Source organism: Nicotiana sylvestris, chromosome 1, assembly GCF_000393655.2.
Source record: "Nicotiana sylvestris chromosome 1, ASM39365v2, whole genome shotgun sequence".
In the NCBI taxonomy this organism is placed as follows: domain Eukaryota; kingdom Viridiplantae; phylum Streptophyta; class Magnoliopsida; order Solanales; family Solanaceae; genus Nicotiana; species Nicotiana sylvestris.
The window spans coordinates 96,127,880-96,140,531 of record NC_091057.1 but is presented as its reverse complement, the minus strand read 5'-3'; positions in this window follow the sequence as shown (position 1 = coordinate 96,140,531).

Sequence of the window (12,652 nt, the reverse complement as noted above, 5' to 3'; positions counted from 1 at the left end):
CTTTAATGATTACCAAAGTTTGATGAGGTATCTATCAAATAGTGTCTATCTAAAGGATTACACGTTTAGAAATCACCTACGTAAGTGTGAAGTGTAAGTCGATTCAAGGAGAATTCTGTAAGGCCAATTCTCTACGCACTTATAAGACCAGGCGGTGTTCATGGCTAAAACGAACACAACAATGAGAACCAAAAGACGGTTAAGGGTTGGTTGTGTGACATATGGTTGTCTAGGTATACACTAAAGTTCGACGGTTCAAAGATATCAAATCTACCGATTGACCGAGTATATCCGACATATGTTCACTACGGAAAGTTCAAAGGGAAACCTACTTATCCAGATGCAATTAATCCTTACTTGCAAAATCACATAGCTTTCATCTATGATCTTTCTTGATACAACCATTCCCATTCATGTGGGGGATTGTTGGACTTTAAGCCATTGGGCTTTAAAGTAGAAGAAGTGTGAATTGGAAATGGAGGGAAATAAAATGGAGGGAAAATGAAAATTTGAAGAAGTGAACTTTTGTCTTGCACTTTGTCCCTCATTGGTGAGGGACAATCACATTTGTGTGCTTATATATAGATTCACTTCTTAAAGCTCTTAAAAGGAGTTGAAGAGAATGAACCCTCGCGCCGTCGTCGTCGCTCGCTCGGCTTGACTTCTGCTTTGGATTTGTCAAATGATCGATCGATGAGATTATTTTTTGGACAAAATTTATTTAATTATTTAATAATTAATTAAATGTCAAGTCACTGCTAAAAATACGCCAGAATCGCGATTCTGCCGTGGTCCACCGCGGCAGGTTTATTCAGAGAGCCTCTCTGACCACGGTTCTGCCGCGGTCGCGGTGGAACCGCGACAGGTTTATTCAGAGAGCCTCTCTGACCGCGGTTCTGCCGCGGTCGCGGTAGAACCGCGGCAGGCCGCGTATTTTCTGAAAAGGCACCTTTCCAGACACCTCTTCTGATATTTGCCTATAAATTCTGAGGCAAGGCTGCATCTTTAAGACATGAAAAGACACCAGAACTTCTTTCTTTCTGAATAAACTGCATCCTAATTCGCAATCTCTCTCTCTCAAATTCGTAAGTGTGATTTTGCTCCGTTCTTTGAGTTCGTTGGTATCCTGCAGTTTGTATTGCCACTGTTGCAGGAAGGTTTATTCCGCTTTATCCTGGGAGGATTTAATCCATTACCTTGGCAACGTTGAGGGGGTTAAAATTCCTTAAGGACACACAAGAAAATTGTGGACTCGGAATAATTTTGATTCTTTATTGTTTTTTCTAGATTTCTTTATTATTCTAACAGTTTTGTTTTCTGATTTTTTAACACAGTAACACTCACAAAGTTGCCCTCAACGAATTCAAATAAATAGTATTTCAAATAAAAAATTTGTAGAATTATTTCTACTTTAATTTAAAAAATAGTGCAACATAAGATGTTGTGTTTTGTGTTTTAATTTAAATTTCAATTTAGTGGATTCATGGTCGAGGACAGTTCACGTGGACATGAAGTCGATTTACAATTGTGTTTTGTTATTTTAGTGTGGTTCAATCTGGAGAGTTTGTGTCTGGTCGGATTGATGATGTTGTCAGCCGCAATCTCTTGGCTAAGAATCGGTTGACCTTTTTATAAGGAAGCTAATCTGATTAGTTGATGATTTAATTAAGTTGACCTTAAGTCAAGAGTCTCGTTTTGAATAACGTATATTTATGTGTCTTATAGCATATTTTTGTATGTTGCTGGAGATATTATTGGTCACACCCTTACTTAATTTCCACGTAGTTTTTGTTTCTCTTTCGAAAGAAATAATAATAATAATAACGAGGAATATTGTGAAGAAGACGACCATGATAATGAAGAAGAAGAAGAAGAAGAAGAAGAAGAAGAAGAAGAAGAAGAAGAAGAAGAAGAAGAAGAAGAAACACATAGCAGGTTACATAAGCATAGGGAAAGGGCCTGCACTGGACAAAGTGATTATATATGCTCAACTAAATTTTATCAGGAAAGCTATATTATTGGCTAGTTGTGACTTGTGAGTTGTGAGCTTATCATGAATTCCTTCATTTTCATATTTTTAGTTGTAATTCTTTTTCTTGTTTCACTTTTTATTAATTCATTCGCACATTTAATGTATCTCTTTTACCTGGATTGACAGAATTGCAAACAATTAAGAGCTTGTTTGGAAAGCGACCTTGGAAATGGATTTAGGTGTAATTGGGTGTAATTACACAGTTTGACATATTTATTTGGCCAAGTAATTACTTGGTCAACATGGAATTGGATGTAATTGGAGGGGTGTAATTACACTCTCCAATTCTCAAGGGGGAGGTGAGAATTGGTGGTAATTACACTGTGTAATTACAAGATTGCTTTTTAGTTTCTTTCCTTTTTGTTTTTATTTTAATTTATTTTCTTTATAACTTTTTATTTCTATTTGTTTAATTTTTTAATTTTATTTTTACTTTTTAATTTCTTTTGATATTTTAAAATATATTTTTCTTTGTACATTATTTATCTTTTATTTCTCTATCTTTACTTCTTGTGATTCCATGTAATTGCTTACTATATTTTATTTTTTATTTATTTTATTATTCTATTTTTTAAAATTACACCTCCTAATATTAGAAATAATGAGTCATTAACAAACTTGGCATATAATGAGTGATGCAATTAAAGTGAAATTTCATTGTTGAATGTGGTTATAAACTTATCATGTTTCCTAATTATTAAGTTTCACTGGAACTTACTATTATTATATTGAAATTTGATATATATTAAACTGTTTTATTTTTTTGAATTTTAAAATTGTGTTATATTTCATGATTCAAATTTACTTGTTTTAGTAGCATTGACTCACATTGCATGCTGTTCATTTTTTAGTTAGAATTGATAGATTAGTTTTATCAAACATTTGAATAGTGTTATGACATTATATTTGTAAATATTAATTTATTTTATCAAACATGAATTCCATGATGTTCTTACAAAACATATATTTTTTTTTATTTTTGTAAGTATCTAAACTAAATATTATCAATTTAAAATATATATATAAATTATTTTTACAATATTAGTTATAAATATATGATTACTAAATTAATGTATAGGCATATATTTATTATATACATCTTAAATACAAAATATAATATCATTTATACTTATAAAAATTTATAGGCATATATTTATTATATTAACTTTTAAGTTTTGATAATTACTTAATTTAAAATTTAATCTAACTATGTAATTACACTTGTGCAACCAAACAGTAAACTTGTAATTACACTATGATAAACAAATAGATAGTCGTAATTACACAACTGTTTAATTACTAGGTTGTGTAATTATTACCCTAGTAATTACACCAATTCCAATTACAAGGTGACTTTCCAAACAAACTCTAAGTGATTGGGTTATTATTATTATTATTATTATTATTATTATTATTATTATTATTATTATTATTATTATTATTATTATTATTATTATTATTATTATTATTATTATTATTATTATTATTATTATTATTATTATTATTATTATTATTATTATTATTATTATTATTATTATTATTATTATTATTATTATTATTATTATTATTATTATTATTATTATTATTATTATTATTATTATTATTATTATTATTATTATTATTATTATTAAAAAGAAATAATTTAACATTTTTTTGTCTCGGATGAAATTTGAATCCAAATTGTATATGGTTAAAATCGGGCCTCTCTAACTTCGCATGGCTAATCGAAACTGGGGTGGCAAACCAAGGCCTGGCCTCGCCTTGCATCAGACCATGACACAGAGATGGATCGCTAAGATCACGAGTCGATGATCGATCAAGATCGAGACCAGCCGTGATCGAGATTGAAGCAAGACGGGGACTGAGCGTGATCGAAGAAAGCCTATTAAATCGAAAAACATGACACCGAGATATCCACGACCGGGCAAGGATTGTGGCAGAAATCTCGGCTATATCAAGTCAAGACCGAAAATTTAGCCAATTATGGGATTTCCTTCTGTATTTAGAATTGTACCATAAGTAGGATTCATCTACTATATAAAGAGGGTGCTAATCATTTTGTAAGCATCACATTCACGCATAATAAAGTACTACATTACTTTTTCTCTCAAGCTCTATTGTTCAGTTCATACTTTTTATAGCATACACTGTTGGTTCAAGAGCGATCTAGCTCGAAGGCCACAACCATTCATTATATTGGTTTGCTTTATTTTATAGTTAATTTCTAATATTAATTCTCATATTTTTCAGTTTGTGTCAAGTGAAACCACATATCCTTAAAATCACTTATAAGTTTAATTGTTATCCAATTTTAAGGGTAAACAGTTTGGTGCCCACCGTGGGACTAAGGATAATAGTGATTACCTGGTACAAATTTCGTAATACACGCACTATTTTACGCTTGTTCTTCGAAGTGTCTTTGGTTACAGGATTAAAAGATGTCAAACTCTCAATCAACACCTCAACATATTGACAATGATCTCATCCACCATGGCAAAAATGAGAACATTGCACTAGGAAATGTTGCACCCCCTACTGGCCTCGAAGGAGTTCCGACTGCAGACCCAATCAATGTCAGTTTGCATATAGCCATCAATGGAAATGTAGCCGTTGATCCTGAAAGCAGCGTTCATGGGGGTACCCGATCAGCTACTCAGAGCGCGTATGGAGGGGTTAGCATGCAGGTAATCTTCAAAATGTTGCATTCCCAGCAGGCAGCAATAGCTCAGCTCCAGAATCAGAACCACACGTCGAGCAGGGTCGAACTCGAGCCGTCCCAAGAAATTGTACACATGGTCGAATCGAGTTCAAGAAAATCGAATGAGAAGGAATCAGAGACAAATCCTGCTATCCTAAATATGCTCGAAGAGTTGACGATGTGGATCGAGACATGAGAAAAGAATATCGAGGAAACTGATAAGAAGATGAAAACCTATAACTGCAGGGTAGACCAAATCCCGGGGGCACCTCCGACATTGAAAGGACTATATTCTAAAAAGTTTGTGCAAAAACCCTTCCCTCAAGTGCGGCTCCGAAGCCAATCCCCAAGAAGTTCTGTATGACCGAGATTCCTAAGTATAACGGGACGACCGATCCGAATAAACACATCAACTTGTATACGTGTGCCATCAAAGGAAATGACTTGGAAGATGATGAAATTCAATCCGTATTGCTGAAGAAATTTGGGGAGACTCTATCAAAGGGTGCCATGATATGGTATCATAATTTACCGCCCAATTCTATTGATTAGTTTGCTATGTTTGCAGATTCCTTTGTAAAGGCGCACACCAGAGCCATTAGGGTTGTAACAAGAAAGGCGAACCTATTTAAGGTAAGGCAGAAAGATAACGAGATGTTCAGGAAATTCGTATCTCGGTTCCAAACAGAGAGAATGGATTTGGCACCGGTCACCGATGATTGGGGTATTCAAGCCTTCACTCAAGGTCTCAACGTTCGAAGTTCCATAGCTTCACAGCAGTTGAAGCAAAATTTGATCGAGTATCCAGCTGTCACTTGGGCCGATGTACACAATCGATAATAGTCGAAGATCAGGGTCGAGGATGATAAATTGGGGACTCCTTCCGGGTCCGTTTATCCTAGCAGGCCCATGGATAGAATCAAGAAGTATATCGGTCGAGAGCTAAGGCCGAGTAGAGATCGATATCAACCGTAAAACGAAGACCGAAGAAACAGCGGGTCTAGATGAAACTTTGCACGGAATAAGAGAAGAAATGAACAAGGTTAAAGTTCACGGGGACTCATGAGCAAGGGTGGTTTTGACAGGGATGTCGGGCCTAAAAAAGCTCCTCGATTATAGATGCATTAGCCATCGTATCAGCCCTCGGACATATAAACGATACTAGATGGCCTCGACCTCTGCAAACCGATCTGGCTTAGAGAAATCCCAACCAATATGCAAGTATCATGGCACACATGGTCATAAAATAGAATATTGCAGGCAGCTAAGGGAGGAAGTAGCCCGATTATTCAACGAGGGGCATCTTCGAGAATTCTTGAGCGATCGAACTAAGAATCACTTCAAAAACAGAGATTCTAGTAGGCAAAACGAGCAGGAGAAGCCACAGTACGTGATTCACATGATCGTTGAAGGGGTTGATATTCCCCAAGGACCAGTATTTAAACGCACAAAGGTATCAATCATAAGGGAAAAGCGAGCATAGGACTACTTACTAGAGGGGACCTTATCTTTCAATGACGAGGATGCAGAAGGGATCAAACAACCCCATAACGACACACTGGTAATAGCTGTCCTAATGAGTAAAATTCAAGTTAAACGTGTTTTGGTTGATCCAGGTAGCTCGACCAACATTATTCGTCAAGGGTCGTAGAACAACTCGGCCTACAAAACCAAATTGTGCCCGCAACCCGAGTACTTAACGACTTCAACATGGCAATCGAAACCACCAAAGGTGAAATTATTTTTACAGTAAACGTGGTCGGGACCATCCAAGAAACAAAGTTCTATGTGATCGAGGGTGACATGAGGTACAACGCACTGCTCGGAAGGCCTTGGATCCATAACATGAGGGCAATACCTTCGACCCTTCACCAAGTTCTGAAGTTCCCGACATCGGAGGGAGTCAAAACAGTGTATCGCGAACAATATACCGCCAAGGAGATGTTTGCAATCGATGAAGTAATACCTGTATCGGCACTTTCATCAGCAAAGGGATCAGATTCAAAGGGAAAATAGGAGGAAAAATAGTAATCACAACCTCTAGCCTCGACCCAACCGGAGGAGCAAGGAACTTACAAGGATGATGATTATATGATACCTCGATCCTTCATAATCCCTGATGATTCTGACGCCACAAAATCAACGGTCGAAGAGCTAGAACAAATCATACTGATCGAGCATCTCCCGATCGAAAGGTGTACCTGGACACAGGGTTAACTCCTAAGCTCAGGAAAAAACTTATTCAATTTTGTAAAGCTAATATGGATTGTTTTGCATGGTTCCATCTCGATTTGACATGGATCCCACCGGAGATCACTACTTATAAACTAAGCTTTAAACTGAAGTTCTACCAAGTGAAACAAAAGAGGAGGCCTCAGTCTGAGGTAAAATACGCTTTCATCAAAGATGAGGTAACCAAATTTCTCAAAATAGGATCCATCCGGTTAGCGAATGTAATAGTAATCCCTAAGAAGGGAAACAAACTTAGAATGTGTGTAGATTATAAAAACCCGAATAAAGCATACCCCAAGGATTCCTTTCCTTTGCCTAACATCAATCGTATGATTGATGCCATGCCCGACCACGAGACTCTCAGTTTTCTCGATGCCTACTTCGGGTACAACCAAATAAAAATGAACCCGGAGAACCAGGAAAAGACCTCGTTTATCACTAAGTATGGCACCTACTGCTATAATGTAATGCCATTCGGATTAAAAAATGCTGGGGCAACTTATCAACGCCTCGTAAATCAAATGTTCGAACAACAAATAGAGAAATTTATGGAAGTTTATATTAATGACATGCTAGTTAAGTCTCTGCGAGCAGATGACCATTTGAAGTATTTGTAGGAGACTTTCGATATATTGAGGAAGTATAATATGAATCTCAACCCAGAAAAGTGCGCGTTCGGGGTTGGCTCGGGCAAGTTTTTTGGCTTCATGGCGTCCAATCGAGGAATCTAGATCAACCCCGATAAAATCAAAACTATCGAGGATATCACAGTCGTGGATAATGTAAAGGTCGTGCAGAGGTTAGTAGGGCACATAGCCGCCCTAGGGAGATTCATTTAGAGATCCTCATATAGGAGTCATCGATTTTTCTCACTACTTAAGAAGAAGTTTTGCATGGACCCCGGAATGCCAACAGGCCTTGGAGGAACTAAAGCGGTATTTATCGAGCCCACCACTGCTTCATACCACGAAAGTTGATGAACAACTTTACTTGTATTTGACAGTCGTGGAGATAACGGTAAGTGGATTCCTTGTCTGAGAAGAACAAGGTATGCAATTCGCTGTCTATTATATTAGCCGGACCTTAGGTGAGGCCGAAACTAAGTATCCTCATTTAGAAAAGTTAGCACTCACTTTTATAAGCACCTCTAGGAAATTAAAACCATATCTTTAATATCATCCCATATGTGTTGTAACAATTTATCCCCGACTCGTCCTCACTATTATGAAGGTCTTAGAATACCTGCTCGGCCATCTTAGCATGCTCATCTCGAGCCGCTACCAAGTCTACCTAAAGCTTCTCACTGAAAAGCTTGTAAGTATCGCATTTCTCAGTGAGGCCCTGGACCTCAACCTTGCGTTCCTCTCGAATTCAAAAAAAGGCCTCATGATGCAACACCGAAGCCTACAATAAAGGAAGAAAACGTTAGAAATATCTACGATTCAAAGTTATAAAGAGATAATGGAATGACCCTCGAACTTACCTAATTCAAAGCATGCTGGGCCTCGTTGAACAAGCAAGCAACTTCCACTTCATCCATCTTGGCTTGGTCCTCTTCAGTGACCAAGCATCAGAGATAGCTAGCCACCCCCACGGGGGCAGAGAAAACTCGAGCATCCTCCGGGACCGAGATGATAAATGGCTACTTACGCTCAGAATCGACACTGGGGGCCGGGAATTGATTGGTCAGTTTAAAGCTCGAGGAAGCCTCACTCGAGCTCTTCCTCGGTACATCCAAGTCACCCAGACCGGTGACATCTTCTACCTCAGCAAAATAACCACAAAAATAATCTTCCTCTCTGTGGGCTCCTTCCCCATGACAAGTCTCCACAGCCTGAGCGTCACGTATCATCGAATCAAAAACTGGAGGGAACGAAGGGGAATCCCCGATCTCTATTTCCCCAAGTGTGTTTTTCGAGGCATCGCCTCCGTTCTAGGAAGCCTCGAGCCTGGTTTCTACACCAGCTTCGACCACCTCCTCAGTAGCCTCCCCACCTCAGTGAAGCACCTTCGGCTTTTTCTAGCTCGGGGACCTCATCAAGACGAGGCAAAACACTTTTGGCCCCTATCGGCCCAATAGTTCTTTGAGTTTTGATGTTAGTTCGCACACGGGTCACCAGCCCGGAGTCTTCTTCTTCTTCGTCCTCTTTAGCCTCATCCCTTAGCTATTTGACTGACTCCATACTTAGGCGGATGATGTTCCCCTTGGGTTTACAGGGCCTCTTCGGCTTTTTCTTTTTCAGGCCCGGAGAGCTCGGAGCCCCTTTTCTCTTCTTCTCCTTGGTCTGCTTCGGGGCAGGTGGAGGGGAAAGCGCCTCTTCTTCAGCAGAGGGGGGTCTCATTGGTACATCTTTCCCTAGGCCTACAAAAGGAAAAAGATGAGTAAATACAATGCAAAGTCTGAATGGAAATTGTTCTAAAAAGAGAAGATTACCATGGTTACGGGACTCCCATTGGCCCTTCGATATTTCTATCCAAGCACGCTCGCAATATGACCTCTGCGACACTAGGCCCCTAACCCACTGCTCAAGATTGGGGATCACCTCTGGAACAACGGCCACAACTACAACACAAAGGCTTAGATGAGGAAGGAAGATAAGAGGCAAAATGGAAAAGTTAGATATTCAAGGTGAAGCAATACTTAGGATTCATGCTCCATTTTTCAGGGAACGACATGTCTTCGGCAGGGATTAGGTCCGAAATCTTTATTCGGACTAATCAACCCATCCAAACTCAGTCTCGGGTCTCGTCTACGCTCGAAAACAGGGGTTTGGTGGCTCAGCGGTAAAGCTTGATCATGCCTCCAAGATAAAGCCAGGGGCTGTAGAGACGCATAAGGTGATCGAGGGTAAAGGGATGCCCCTCGATCTTGCTTACAAAAAATTGAAGGAGGATCACGATCCTCCAGAATAATTGATGGATTTGGATAAGAGTGACGTCGTACCTCTTGCAAAAACGACGATGATAGGGTATAAGGGACCTACCATGAAGGGGTAAATATAGACACTTAGATACCCCTCCACGTGAGTTGTGATGGATTCCTCGGGGGTAGGAACTACTACATCTTTGCCTACCCAGTTGCACTCCTCTTTCACCTTCTCGAGGAGATCTTCTATAACAGTACATATGTACCTCGACATCGGTTCGCATCGACCCGGTGTCGAGGGTGTATTCTCCACCTTAAAATCAGCAGCAGTGGCACACTTTGTCAGAACGAAGTCCTCAAGGGAATGCTCCGCCGCGACTACGACACCGGCGGGATTTGATGAGGAAGCATTTTCCTTGTATGGGACAGTTTTTGAGGTCTTCACCATTTTGTATCAAGGATCGTGGCATAATTCTCGGCACGTATCAAGTCAAGACAGGACATTTAGCAATTCATAAGATTTCCTTCCGTATTAGAATTGTACCATAAGTAGGATTCCTCTACTATATAAAGAGGGTGCTAATAATTTTGTAAGCATCACATTCACGGATAACAAAGTACTACATTACATTTTCTCTCAATCTATGTTGTTCAGTTTATACTTTTTATAGCATACACTGTTGGTTCAAGGGCGATCTAGCTCGAATGCCATAACCGCTTATTATATTGGTTTACTTTATTTTATAGTTAATTTTTAACATTAATTCTCATATTTCTCAGTTCCAAGTGAAACAACGTATCCTTAAAATCGTTTATAAGTTTAATTGCTATATAATTTTAAGGGTAAACATTAACTTTTCATAAATTACACTAAGATATGCATTAATGACCCAACATCCTTGAATAAATCGTATACTTCTGATTAGTATTGATATTGGTTAAACTTTGTGAAAGAAGGAATCTTTGTTACGCTGCATCTTTGTGCCCTCAGCTTGTCCCATTTGGTGCTTTTATTATATGTTTCACTCATTTAGTTATATGTTGTACCTTACTTTGCTTAAATTGATAGATGGAAGAATACAAGAACGTTAGGCTAAACCAGGAAAGGAAGCGGACGTGTTCAGAAATATAGCTGACCGTTTTGCAAATTATTTTGTTTCATCATCTGTCACATTTAAGTTATTTCAGTTAGGTTCATTTTCATTACCTTTAGGCGCAACAACATTAGACGGAATATTTTGAGCATAAATATATTCTAAACTATGACCTAGTTCAAATAATTTTAGCGTAATCATTTGTAAAGCTTTGTGTTTTTATCCTCTAATACATCGTACAATATAATTTGCGTAGTTTCACCTCGCTCTCGTATTTCTAGGAATGGACAAATAAGCGACTAATTGTCCGTTTACATATATAGTTACAAATTTAATTCATACTTATTATATTTCTTGTTTTATAGGGAGCAAATATTTCATAAGATTTTCTTTTGATTAAGTAGCAAATATAGATGACTTTAGACATCAGAGGCGGATCCAACAGGTTTTAAACTCTAGATCTATTGGTTTAATTTTTAAAGCTTTTAGCATTAAACTCATTAAACCTTTAAAGTTATAGGTTCAAATTTATAATTTATTGCAATTTTAGTGGATTAACGTATAAATTTATATTACGCATAAAAAATATTGGGTTATGATGAACCTGCTACGCTAATACTAGATCCGCCCCTGACCTTCGTTCCCACAGCAGGTATTTTTCCTTCGTCAAGCGTACGTACATAGACCAAAGGTGTATGGCTAGATATTTGAATTGACTTTGTCTATTTTATTTTTGAAATTTATATAATTTTCATATAATTACCTATTTTTCTTCTTAATATAATTAAATCTGTTTTCAAAATTTAAAAAATAAAATAAAAAATACACGGGGTTTAGGGTCTCTGGGATAATAAAACATCCTAGATTCTGTGTGTCGTTTATTGAACGGTAACCAATCTGATAAAGAGATGAAGATCCTTAGGTAGGATGTCTTAATTTATTATAATGAGGAAATGTTGTATTGAATTCTTTTTCTTCATGTAACGTATTTAAATATCTACTTCAAGACCATTTATTAACTTTTTCATTTTATGGGCACCAGCTAAAAGGAGGAGAAAATAATGATCAACTCGCCTCTAGATGATGGAGCTGGAGTGAAAGTCGACAATAAATTAATGGATGCCATCTCTGCCGACTTGCAATCGGGGTTTAGTTTTAATTAAACGTGTAAATGTGTTAGCGGGGTTGTTTTATTTTAAAGAATAGGTGAGTTTTAATTTGACCATGATATTATACGCTTATAAAGTGTTAAAGTTGCTATTTTAAATTTCAAAAATTGGTCAGGGTCATATTCAAGTCAGAAGAAAATTGAGGGTATTTATGGATTAAAAGGATAACGGAAGGTATTTGTGACCATATTCAATACTTTAAGGGTATTTTTTGACTTTTTTTTCCCCTTTTCTTTATAAGCATTTGGGGTGGGCATAGTTTGGGCAAATCCAAAATCCAAATCCAAATCCGAATTTTTTAAATTTTCGGTTTGGATTTTCGGATTACGGTTTGAATTTTGGATTTAATTTTTAAAAATTTTGGATTTCGGATTGGGTATTAGATTTGGTAGTTCAATTTTTGGATATCCGAAAATCCAAAATTTTTATACTTTATATTTACTCCATTATCTATATGTTAATAGTAATAAGTTCAATACCCTACCTGTTTGAGCAAAAAAAGTATGAGACCTTTTTTTGTTAAACTAATTAAATAAGAAGATGAAGGGTAAATCCTAGTTA